We start from the raw sequence: 14,287 nt of genomic DNA on the forward strand, positions 1-14,287 counted from the left end.
GCTAGGTTTTACACAGTAATAATATATATCTGCCTCACTCTCAGAGAAATCAGTAGTACTGTCAGGTATGCGTAAATGGCTGTACGGGAGTCAGGTGCAGGAGAGCAGATATTGGGTAGCAAACGGAGCCTTTTATTTAGGCGAACCAAAAACAGTTCTGAGCCATCTCAGCCCAGGGGCACGAACGCTGCCCACTCCCCCGGCCGATCCTGGCAATACGACGGTAGAAACCTAACCACATCCTGTTTCACTCTCTCCACCTGCCCATTACTCTCGGGATGAAACCCCAAGGTAAGACTGATCGAGACCCCCAGATGTTCCATGAACGCCTTCCAAACCCTCGAAGTGAACTGGGGACCTCGATCAAACACTATATCCCCAGACACCCCGTAGTGCCGGAAGACGTGCGTAAACAAGGCCTCCGCAGTCTTTAGGGCCGTAGGGAGACCGGGCAGAGGAAGGAGACGGCAGGACTTAGAGAACCGATCCTCAACGACCAGGATCGTGGTGTTTCCTTGTGAGGGGGGGAGATTGGTAAGAAAATCCATCAACCAAGGCCGCTGTGAAACGGGTAAGGGGTGTAGCTTCCCTCTGGGCAGGTGCCTAGGAGCCTTACACTGTGCGCACACCGAGCAGGAGGATACATAAACCCTCACGTCCTTAGGGAAAGTAGGCCACCAGTACTTCCCCTCCAAACAGAGCACTGTCCGACCAATCCCAGCATGACCAGAGGAGGGTGACGTGTGGGCCCAATAGATCAACCGGTCACGGACATCAGACGGAATGTACAGACGCCCAGCAGGACACTGGAGGGGAGTGGGCTCGGCACGTAATGCCTGCTCAATGTCTGCGTCCAGCTCCCACAATACCGGCGCCACCAGGCAGGAGGCCGGGAGTATGGGAGTGGGATCCATGGGCCGCTCCTCTGTGTCATACAGTCGGGACAGTGCGTCTGCCTTAACGTTCTGGGAACCTGGTCTGTAGGAATCAAAACGGATGAAAACATGGGCCACCTTGCCTGGCGAGGGTTCAGTCTCCTCGCTTCCCGGATGTACTCCGGTGGTCAGTCCAGATGAGAAAAGGGTGTTTAGCCCCCCTCAAGCCAATGTCTCCATGCCTTCAGAGCCTTGATGACAGCCAACAGTACCCTGTCCCCCAAGTCATAGTTTCGCTCCGTCGGGCTCAGCTTCTTCGAGAAGAAGGCACGCCAAAGAGGGATCCGGATGGGCCAGCAGGGATCCGAGGTAAACAGAGCCCTGTCCGCCTCAGCCGACCACTGCAAACGTTCCGGGCCCCCCTTCATCAGTGAGGTAATGGGAGCCACTACCTGACCAAAACCCCTGATAAACCTCCAGTAGTAATTGGCAAACCCTAGGAACCGCTGCACTTCCTTTACCGTGGTGGGAGTCGGCCAATTACGCACGGCTGAAATGCGGTCACACTCCATCTCCACCCACGAGGATGAAATGCGGTACCCTTGGAAGGAGACGGACTGCTGGAAGAACAGGCATTTCTCAGCCTTGACGTACAGGTCATGCTCCAACAGTTGACCAAGCACCCTGCGCACCAGGGACACATGCTCGGCACGTGTAGCGGAATATGTCAGAATGTCATCAATATACACCACTACACCCTGCCCGTGCAGGTCCCTGAAAATCTTGTCTACAAAGGCTTGGAAGACTGATGGAGCATTCATCAACCCGTACGGCATGACGAGGTACTCATAATGCCCTGCGGTGGTACTGAACGCCGTCTTCCACTCGTCTCCTTCCCGGATACGCACCAGGTTGTAAGCACTCCTGAGATCTAATTTGGTGAAGAACCGCACTCCGTGCATTGACTCAATCGCTGTGGCGATGAGCGGTAGCGGTAACTGTACCTCACCGTGATGTGGTTTAGACCTCGGAAGTCAATACACGGGCGCAGACCTCCCTCCTTCTTCTTCACAAAAAAGAAACTCGAGGAGGCGGGTGAAGTGGAGGACCGAATGTACACCTGACGCAGCGATTCGGAGACATAGCCACCGTCTCCGCCAGTGACAGGGGATACACGTGACTCCTGGGAAGTGCAGCGTCTACCAGGAGATTTATCGCACAATCTCCCCGTCGATGGGGTGGTAATTGAGTCGCATTCCTTTTGGAGAAGGCGAGAGCCAAATCGGCATATTCGGGGGAATGCGCACGGTGGAGACATGGTCTGGACTTTCCACCGTAGTAGCACCAACAGAAACCCCTAAACACCTCCCTGAGCACTTTCGCGACCACCCCGTGAGAGCCCTCTGTTGCTATGAAATGGTGGGGTCATGACGAGCTAACCAGGGAAGGCCTAGTACCACGGGAAACGCAGGGAGAGTCAATGAGGAAGAGACTGATTCTCTCCTCGTGACCCCCCTGCGTCACCATACCCAGGGGGATGGTCGCTTCCCTAATTAACCCGGAACCTAATGGTCGACTATCCAGAGCGTAAACTGGGAAAGGCCTAACCACTGGAAAAATAGGGATCCCTAACTTTTGGGCGAATGCTCTGCCACGCCTGAATTGACGAGCGCCTTATGCTGGGAATGCGGGGAAAACTCAGGAAAATAAACATGTAAAAACAGGTGTACAACAGAGGTGAAAGCCCCTCTTCCGGCCTCCCTGAGCGCAGCCCCTCCCAGCTCCATAGGCACCGGAGCGGTGGTGCTGGGAGAGGGAATCGACAGAGCCCTCTCTGGATGTCCACGGGTGACCAGCAGGTTATCCAACCTAATGGACATGTCCACCAGCTGGTCAAAGGTGAGGGTGGTATCCTTGCAGGCCAACTCCCGACGGACATCCTCGTGCAGGCTGCAATGGTAGAGGTCGATAAGGGCCCTGTCGTTCCATCCCGCTCCGGCGGCCAGGGTCCGAAATTGAGGTGATTGAAACCAGGTGTGAGGAAAACAAGACAAAACAAATGGAAAATGAAGAGTGGATCGATGATGGCTAGAAGATCGGCGACGCCGACCGCCGAGCGCAACCCGAACAAGGAGAGGACCCGACCTCGGCGGAAGTCGTGACAAGTACTGCTAGATTTTACACAGGAATAATATATATTTCCCTCCCTCTCAGAGAAATCAGTAGTACTGCTAGGTTTTATACAGGAATAATATACAGTGGGGGAAAAAAGTATTTGATCCCCTGCTGATTTTGTACTTTTGTACACTTACAAAGAAATGATCAGTCTATAATTTTAATGGTAGGTTTATTTGAACAGTGAGAGACAGAATAACAACAAAATAATCCAGAAAAACGCATGTCAAAAATGTTATAAAATGATTTGCATTTTAATGAGGGAAATAAGTATTTGACCCCTCTGCAAAACATGACTTAGTACTTGGTGGCAAAACCCTTGTTGGCAATCACAGAGGTCAGATGTTTCTTGTAGTTGGCCACCAGGTTTGCACACATCTCAGGAGAGATTTTGTCCCACTCCGCTTTGCAGATCTTCTCCAAGTCATTAAGGTTTCGAGGCTGACGTTTGGCAACTCGAACCTTCAGCTCCCTCCACAGATTTTCTATGGGATTAAGGTCTGGAGACTGGCGAGGACACTCCAGGACCTTAATGTGTTTCTTCTTGAGCCACTCCTTTGTTGCCTTGACCGTGTGTTTTGGGTCATTGTCATGCTGGAATACCCATGCACGACCCATTTTCAACGCCCTGGCTGAGGGAAGGATGTTCTCACCCAAGATTTGACGGTATATCCTGTTAGGGCTAGGGGGCAGTATTGACACGGCTGGATAAAAAACGTACCCGATTTAATCTGGTTACTACTCCTGCCCAGTAACTAGAATATGCATATAATTATTGGCTTTGGATAGAAAACACCCTAAAGTTTCTAAAACTGTTTGAATGGTGTCTGTGAGTATAACAGAACTCAAATGGCAGGTCAAAACCTGAGAAGATTCTGTACAGGAAGTACCCTGTCTGACCATTTCTTGAACTTCTTTGCCATCTCTATCAATTACAAAGGATCTCTGCTATAACGTGACACTTCCTACGGCTCACATGGTCTCTCAGAAGGCGGCAAAAAGCTGAATCGTGGCTTTGCAGGCTCTGGCTGAAACAAAGTAGCGCGTTTGGGTAGTGGCTGGTTACAGTACTGTGAGACTCAGGCTCGTGCCCGCGTCGACCGAAAGCTTTCTTTTCTTTTGTCTGTTTACCTAAAAGGATATTCCCGGTCGGAATATTATCGCTTTTTTACGAGAAAAATGGCATAAAAATGGATTTTAAACAGCGGTTGACATGCTTCGAAGTACGGTAATGGAATATTTAGATTTTTTTTTGTCACGAATTGCGCCATGCTCTGTTGGGGCTCGGGGGCAGTATTGAGAAATTTTGAAAAAAATATGTGCCCATTTTTAACTGCCTCCTACACCAACTCAGAAGCTAGGATATGCATATTATTAACACATTCGGATAGAAAACACTCTGAATTTTCTAAAACAGTTTGAATGGTGTCTGTAAGTATAACAAAACTCATATTGCAGGCAAAAACCTGTGAAAAATAGATTAAAAAAAATGTGAATTTTGTGACTGTACTATTTAGTGTCATTGTTTTATAGATACCATAGTGAGAAAGGATTCATTTCGCAACACCTACGGCTTCCACTAGATGTCAACGATCTTTATAAAGTTGTTTGAAGCGTCTATGATAAACAGAGAGCAAATTAGAATGCAAGGAAGTTGACATGTCGTCATTTCATTTTTTTGCGCCTGCGCATAAATCTGAGAAGCGTGAGTTTGTCATTAATTGTTTATCAAGACATAGGATAGGTTGTGTGAAAATATTAGTGATGTTTAACGTTAAAAATGGACCAAAAGATTAATACTAAACAAAGTTTGACATGTTTGAACGAACGTAAATAGATTATTTACTAGGTTTTTTAGCTTTTCGGGCGTGATTTTACAACCCCCCCACCACGTTTTGTGGGAGCATAATGAACGCTAACTACTTGGTGTTATTTGGGCATAAATTATGAACTTTGTCAAAAGAAACCACATTTGTTCCGGACCTGGGAATTCCTGGCAGTGCCTTCTGATGGAGATAATCAAAGGTAAGGGGATATTTACAATGTTATTATCGATATTAGATGATGCTAACTGTATAGCATAGCTTATTGTTCTTAGCATAGCACCCCGTTTATTGCAAAATGTGATTTCCCAGTAAAGTTATTTTGAGATCTGGCCATTCGGTAGCAATTACGAGATGATAATATATTATTCTTTGAATGACAATATTATAATTTACCAATGTTTTCGAATAGTAATTTTGTTATGTTCACCGGAAGCATTTCAGAGAAGAAAAAATCTGAATTTCACGCTACTGTAAAATGCTGTTTTAGGATATAAATATGAACTTGATGGAACAAAAAATGCATGTATTGTATAACATAATGTCCTAGGAGTGTCATCTGATGGAGATTGACAAAGGTTAGTGCATAATTCTAGCTGGTTTCTGCTTTTGGTGACGCCTGACCTTGAATTGAAAATGGATGTTTGTACTTTTGTGGCTATGTACTGTCCTAACATAATCTAACTTTATGCTTTTGCCGTAAAGCCTCTTTGAAAATCGAACAATGTGGTTAGATTAAGGAGATGTTTATCTTTTAAATTGTGTAAAATAGTTGATTGTTTGAGAAATTGAAATTATTAGATTTTTGATGTTTTGAATTTCCAGCCTTGTTAGCAATCCCGACTCGGGGTTCATTGCTAACCTGTAGCCCTAACAGGTTAACCCTGATTTACCATTTCCGGATAGTTTCTGGAAGCATACGAACAAAACGCCGCTATTCGGATATAACGATGGATTATTTGGGACCAAACCAAAATTTGTTATTGAAGTAGACGTCCTGGGAGTGCATTCTGACGAAGACAACAAAAGGTAATCAAACTTTTGTAATAGTAAATCTGATTTTGGTGAAGGCTAAACGTGCCGGGTGTCTAAATAGCTAGCCCGTGATGGCTGGGCTATGTACTTAGAATATTGCAAAATGTGCTTTCACCAAAAAGCTATTTTAAAATCGGACATATCGAGTGCATAGAGGAGTTCTGTATCTATAATCCTTAAAATAATTGTTATGCTTTTTGTGAACGTTTATCGTGAGTAATTTAGTAAATTGTTAGTAAATTCCCCGGAAGTTTGCGGGGGTATGCTAGTTCTGAACGTCACATGCCAATGTAAAAGCTGGTTTTTGATATAAATATGAACTTGATTGAACAAAACATGCATGTATTGTATAACATAATGTCCTAGGGTTGTCATCTGATGAAGATCATCAAAGGTTAGTGCTGCATTTAGCTGTGGTTTGGGTTTTTGTGACATTATATGCTAGCTTGAAAAATGGGTGTCTGATTATTTCTGGCTGGGTACTCTGCTGACATAATCTAATGTTTTGCTTTCGTTGTAAAGCCTTTTTGAAATCGGACAGTGTGGTTAGATTAAAGAGAGTCTTGTCTTTAAATAGCTGTAAAATAGTCATATGTTTGAGAAATTGAAGTAATAGCATTTCTAAGGTATTTGAAAATCGCGCCACTGGATTAGACTGGCTGTTGCGTAGGTGGGACGAATTCGTCCCGCCTAGCCCAGAGAGGATATGGCCCTGTCCATCGTCCCTTTGATGCGGTGAAGTTTTCCTGTCCCCTTAGCAGAAAAACACCCCCAAAGCATAATGTTTCCACCTCCATGTTTGACGGTGGAGATGGTGTTCTTGGGGTCATAGGCAGCATTCCTCCTCCTCCGAACACGGCGAGTTGAGTTGATGTCAAAGAGATCCATTTTGGTCTCATCTGACCACAACACTTTCACCAGTTATTCTCTGAATCACTCAGATGTTCATTGGCAAACTTCAGATGGGCATGTATATGTATTCTTGAGCAGGGGGACCTTGCGGGCACTGAAGGATTTCAGTCCTTCACTGCGTAGTGTGTTACCCATTGTTTTCTTGGTGACTATGGTCCCAGCTGCCTTGAGATCATTGACAAGATCCTCCCGTGTAGTTCTGGGCTGATTCCTCACCGTTCTCATGATCATTGCAACCCCACGAGGTGAGATCTTGCATGGAGCCCCAGGCCGAGGGATATTGACAGTTCTTTTGTGTTTCTTCCATTTGCGAATAATCGCACCAAATGTTGTCACCTTCTCACCAAGCTGCTTGGCTATGGTCTTGTAGCTCATTCCAGCCTTGTGTAGGTCTACAATCTTGTCCCTGACATCCTTGGAGAGCTCTTTGGTCTTGGCCATGGTGGAGAGTTTGGAATCTGATTGATTGATTGCTTCTGTGGACAGGTGTCTTTTTTAAAGGTAACTGTCACAGCATTCATCGTCTTCAGAGGAAATAGAAAAGTCCTCGTCAGAAAAGGTAGACCAATACGCAGCGGAGGTCGTGTTCATCTTTGAATTTAATAAATCTCTAACGTGAACACGATACAAAAAAAATAAACAACGATAGTGCAACAGTTTTACAGGCTACAAAACACGCAATGCAAAAACAATCTCCCACAAATCCCAAACACAAACACACCCTAATATATGGGACTCTCAATCAAAGGCAAAGAGAAAACCCCTGCCTTCAATTGAGTGTCCCAACCCCAATTAATCAAACATAGAAACACAGACTACCTAGACTAGACATAGAATTACCTAAACATAGATCATAACCCAAAAACCCGGAAATACTAAATCAAACGCCCTTCTCCCAAAACACCACCCTGAACCACATAAAACAAATACCCTCTGCCACGTCCTGACCAAACTACAATACCAATTAACCCTTATACTGGCCAGGACGTGACAGTAACAAGCTGCGGTTAGGAGCACTCCCCTTTAAGAGTGTGATCCTAATCTCAGCTCGTTACCTGTATAAAAGACACCTGGGAGCCAGAAATCTTTCTGATTGAGAGATTTCTGAAATGCTTTTTTCTGGATATTTTTGTTGTTATTCTGTCTCTCACTGTTTAAATAAACCTACAATTAAAATTATAGACTGATCCTTTCTTTATCAGTGGGCGAACGTACAAAATCAGCAGGGGATCAAATACTTTTTCCCCACTGTATATCTGCCTCACTCTCAGAGAAATCTGTAGTACTGCTAGGTTTTATACAGTAATAATACACATGTGCCTCACTCTCAGAGAAATCAGTAGTACTGCTTGGTTTTACACAGTAATAATATATATCTGCATTACACTCAGAGAAATGAGTAGTACTGCTTTGGCTCAATTCGGTCTTATGTAGAAACATTTGAAATTGTGTTTTTACATTGCATAAAAGTAGAGACTCAGACCTAGAGAATGGTCTATCATGCACTTTTCGTGACGTTGTATTAGTTCATGTGATGACTGTTGCTCATCGAATGAATAACGGTTTATAATTGCGTGATTAAATGAATCAAGCAATGAATCAAGCAATTATTAACTCATTAACCTGGGGCACCATGGGAAAATTCATTTTATTGAGTTTCTATTTCCCAAATTAACTCAAAGAATATCAGAATATCGATTTACAACAGTCGCTAATTAATCAATTTCCTCTAGTCTCATTTCTGAACGTCGCATAATCCGGGAATCTGCACGAACCCGGGCTTCACCAATGAGTTTACCACACCAATCTTAGTTGATTATTTATTTACTAGCAAGCTAAAATGATGATAAATAATACACCTACACAAAACACAGTCTAGGCTATTGATTAGGATTTAGTATAACGGGCCAACACACTATGGCACGTGTTACCCAAAATGGGGATTTAAAAGAGAGAGAAACAAAGAAAGTACACGAGAGAAATATACATTTGGGTTCATTTGTCAGCTATGCTTATTTAAACCTAGCCTTGCCCCGAACTGCTGCTCTTATGGGTCAGAATATAATGATGTAATTATGTGTTGGAAGTCTCAGTTGGGAAAGCTCCGCGTGGCTCGTTTAGGCTTCTCAATGACGCACTTCTCCGACGCAACTCTCTAGTTGTCCTCACGATGTCAGTGTCCTTCTTGGCTTGGTGGTCTGATTTCTCCCCCTTTCTCTGATAGTGTCGTCTGAGGACAGACAGCTCTGTAGCTCAGAGCTCACAGCGTAGGAATGCAACAGCATAGATACCATGATTCGATGAAGAGTGAAGGCTAGGTGGTTCGGCTTGAATTACCCGCTTAGACACAGCTACTCATCTGTAGCTTGTGTAGAAAAAGATTCCTTTGTCTTCTTCCTTGTGTTTCGTTTTGGGTTTCGTTGACCATTCAGACCTTGGCTGCAGCCTGGGGTCATTTTAGTCTCCTATGTTAATTCTTCAGTCTCATGTCTTATACCCTTGGGTCAGAAGTGGACGTAACCGTCTTTAGGGCAATTCTCTGGGCGTACCAAGTTAAGAGCAAGGCCTAGATTTTACTCAAATCCAATTTTAGACACTAACTTCACATTTCTTCCTTACCAAAACATTCTCTTTGATTTGGATATTTTCCACACAACGTACAATGTATAAACATCAGGCATATACTTGGAAAACTCTTAAAGGTACAATGTTTTCGTAATAACGTCATCTCTTAACCTTTAATTACAATACAAAAATGACATACATTTTCATATTCCATCTCTCGTCATGACCACCATTGTGACTGACGGAAACCATTGTTCCAAAGTCCCTTTATTGCATGTTTAATGTTCTAAGGCCAGTTCTCCATAGTGAGGACAAAGGAATTTCTCTGTGTCCTAAGATTTATCATGGGCGTGAGGGGTCATAAAACCCCCCACATCTTCAGACCCCTAGATCTCTCCTCCTCTGTTGGGGGTTGAGAGAGACCCTGTAGGTTGTGGTCTCCTGTAACCTGACCTGATCAGGACAGTCATGACACACTACAGTTGAGGAACAACTGCAAAGTAACTCTGCTTTGAACGATGATAAACTTGCAACCTCACTTTTGAGAAAATGTCCTTCTGGAGAGCTCTTCTTTGTCTACAGGGCTGTTACTTTTGGCAGATAATGTCACCCATCTAAATACATATTTATATAGATATATAATTAACTAAATGTATGGTTTTTGTTTTATGTCAGTTTCATTGCTTGTTATGCAATAAATTGTTATTTTATGGTTCTAGCTGGTAAAATGAACTAGAAAATGAGACTATAAGGAGTACCAGTACTGAGTCAATATGCAGGGGTACCGAGGTAGTTGAGGTAATAATGAGACTATAAGGAGTACCCGGTACTGAGTCAATGTGCAGGGGTACCAGGTAGTTGAGGTAATAATGAGACTATAAGGAGTACCAGTACTGAGTCAATTGCAGGGGTACCAGGTAGTTGAGGTAATAATGAGACTATAAGGATTACCAGTACTGAGTCAATATGCAGGGGTACCAGGTAGTTGAGGTAATAACGAGACTATAAGGAGTACCAGTACTGAGTCAATGTGCAGGGGGTACCAGGTAGTTGAGGTAATAATGAGACTATAAGGAGTACCAGTACTGAGTCAATGTGCAGGGCTACCAGGTAGTTGAGGTAATAATGAGACTATAAGGAGTACCAAGTACTGAGTCAATGTGCAGGGGTACCGGGTAGTTGAGGTAATAATGAGACTATAAGGAGTACCAGTACTGAGTCAATGTGCAGGGGTACCAGGTAGTTGAGGTAATAATGAGACTATAAGGAGTACCAGTACTGAGTCAAATGTGCAGGGGTACCAGGTAGTTGAGGTAATAATGAGACTATAAGGAGTACCAGTACTGAGTCAATATGCAGGGGTACCAGGTAGTTGAGGTAATAATGAGACTGTAAGGAGTACCAGTACTGAGTCAATATGCAGGGGTACCAGGTAGTTGAGGTAATAATGAGACTATAATGAGTACCAGTACTGAGTCAATGTGCAGGGGTACCAGGTAGTTGAGGTAATAATGAGACTATAAGGAGTACCAGTACTGAGTCAATATGCAGGGGTACCAGGTAGTTGAGGTAATAATGAGACTATAAGGAGTACCAGTACTGAGTCAATGCAGGGGTACCAGGTAGTTGAGGTAATAATGAGACTATAAGGAGTACCAGTACTGAGTCAATATGCAGGGGTACCGGGTAGTTGAGGTAATAATGAGACTATAAGGAGTACCAGTACTGAGTCAATGTGCAGGGGATACCGGGTAGTTGAGGTAATAATGAGACTATGGAGTACCAGTACTGAGTCAATGTGCAGGGTACCGGGTAGTTGAGGTAATAATGAGACTATAAGGAGTACCAGTACTGAGTCAATATGCAGGGGTACCGGGTAGTTGAGGTAATAATGAGACTATAAGGAGTACCAGTACTGAGTCAATGTGCAGGGGTTCCAGGTAGTTGAGGTAATTGAGGTAATATGTACATGTAGGTAGGGGTAAAAGTGACTAGACTATTAGGATAGAGATTACATCTCTCTCATCCAAGGAGTGCACACACACTCACAAACACAGAGGGAATGTTGTGCTTGTTTAATATTGTTTTAGCACTATGAAAATGGACAAAAGGATTAGCCTATGGATTATGAAAACAGGAAAGAGAAATGAAAAATGGAAGAGGAGAAATGACTAGAGACAGTGTTGTTTAACTCAGTAACCATGACCCATGAGTTATTCTTACCTTTGCTCAGTAGAAAAGTCTCCCTCTCTAAACTGTAAAGGTTGACTCCATAGACCAGTCACTCTTCATGGACACACAGCTGGGTACAGGGGAGGCTGGTCTCTCCTGCTTGATTGGACTTCAACACAACAGAGACAAACATTACATCTCTCATCTACTCTGAGCTCAGATGGGGAAACAAGAGTTTCATTCCAAAACGCTATATGTCCATTTTCGGAAATGTTTGTTAATAAGCTTTTATTTCTTAAAGACATTTTGAAAGAGATTGGTGTGTTTTTCACTATCTAATCATGGCATGGGTTTGTTCAGACAGAAGCATTTGTTTAAAATCTATCACTTGATGGTTTCATTTCACAGAGAGACAAATAATAATGTTTTTTGTTGCAAAATGCTATATTTCTGCCTCATCTCAAATGTGACCGAAACCGGCTCGAATCGGTCTTATGTAGCAAAATTTGAAATTGTGTTTTTAACATTGGATAAAAGTAGAGACCGGGGCTAGATTAAAAAATATATATATAATTAACTAAATGTATGGAGTTTTTGGTTCAAGTCAGTTTAATTGTTTGTTATGCTATAAATTGTTATTTTATGGTCGGTAAAGTGGTAAAATGAACTAGAAAATGTATATATTTTGCAATTCTGAGCAGTTACTACTTGAGTAAGGAATTACACACTATTCAGTACTACTGCAGTTGCTACATAATTTCAATACGGTGGCAGCTTAAGACCACAAATGAAATTTCAGAAGATTAGTTTAGTTTTCTCCTGGAAACACCACCACTCACCTACTTTAGTAGAGAGAAATGCATTTTCCCAGGACATTCATTGTCAAATCTCATACCTCTACTGCACAAACGAAGGGCATGTTGACGTAAATTTGCTAACCGATAGGGTTGCATGACGTAATTTATTGGCGGTTTGAAAGACGCAATATTGTCTTTTCTATTCTGGAGTCTATTTGTTCCTATTAAATGTGTTAATAAGGTGTCCAGTATGAGGATTAAGAGGTTGAGGTTCTGACTAGGTGATTATTTGCCCGAGTTCAATACCTGCTATTGTCACAATTGTTTTGCTCTCCCAAAAGCAACACAGCCCTAATACGAGACATATAGCTCACTAAAGTAATGACTGACCATTTTAGAAAATCAAGGACATAAAGTCTTTGGTTGCATGCTATTTTATGTCAATCATATTGCTGCTTGTAGCCTGTAACTGATGCTTCGTGGTCTTATGCTGCCATCTATTGGAAATATTTAGTAATTAAATGCTGGTTGAGAGCTTCAGGTTCCTTGTAGTCCACATCACCAACAAAACGAACATGGTCTAAGCACACCAAGACAGTCATGAAAGAGGGCACGACAAAACCTATTCCCCCTCAGGAGACTGAAAATATTTGTCATTGGGTCCTCAGGATCCTCAAAAGGTTTTACAGCTGCACAATCAAGGAGCATCCTGACGGGGTTGCATCACTTGCCTGGTATGGCAACCTGATCGGCCTCTGACTGGAATGTTCTACAGAGGTTATGCACGTATTGCCCAGTGCATCACTGTGGCCAAGCTTCCTGCCATCCAGGACCTCTATACCAGGCGGTGTCAGAGGAACGCCCTAAAAAATTGTCAAGACCCAGCCACCCCAGTCATAGACGGTTCTCTCTTTCGCTACCGGCACGGCAAGCACCGATTGCCAAGTCGGTCCAAGAGGCTTCTAGCAGCTTCTACCCCCAAGCCATAAGACTCCTAAACAGCTAATCAAATCACTACCCAGACTATTTGCATTCCCCCTTGTACATTGCTGCTACTCTCTCTCTTATTATATATGCATAGTCACATAACTCTACCTACATGTACATATACCTCAATTACCTCGACACCGGTACCCTCTGTATATAGCCTGCTCACATTGACTCTGTACCATAACACCCGTATTGCCTCCACATTGACTCTGTACCAAACACCCTGTATATAGCTCCACATTGACTCGTACCATAATACCCTGATATAGACTCCACATTGACTCTGTACCGTAACACCCTGTATATAGCCTCCACATTGACTCTGAAAACCTGTATATAGCCTCCACATTGACTCTGTACCGTAACACCCTGTATATAGCCTCCACATTGACTCTGTACCGTAACACCCTGTATATAGCCTCCACTTGACTCTGTACCATAACACCTGTATGTAACATTACATTGACTCTGTACCGTAACACCCCTGAACATATATTGCCTCCATTGACTCTGTGCAGTAACACCTGAGTCTACTCACCTTGACTCTTACCGTAACACCCTGTATATAGCCCTGCCATTGTTATTTACGGCTGCTCTTTAATTATTATTTGTTTTTCTTATCTCTTACTTTTTAGGTATTTTCTTAAAACTGCATTGTTGGTTAAGGGCTTGTGGTAAGCATTTCACTGTAAGGTCTACATTTGTAGTATTCGCGCATGTGACAAATACAATTCAATTGGATTTGATTTGATTTATTAATTCACGCACAGACATTGGTGAGGCAGCTGAGATTAACCTGTTATGGCTAGGGGGCAGTATTTTCATGGCTGGATAAAAAACATACCGATTTAATCTGGTTACCACTCCTACCCAGTAACTAGAATATGCATATACTTAGCGTACATATGGATAGAAAACACTCCAAAGTTTCTAAAACTGTTTG

The sequence above is a fragment of the Salmo salar genome, chromosome ssa03 (genome assembly GCF_905237065.1).
Source record: "Salmo salar chromosome ssa03, Ssal_v3.1, whole genome shotgun sequence".
NCBI lineage: Eukaryota > Metazoa > Chordata > Actinopteri > Salmoniformes > Salmonidae > Salmo > Salmo salar.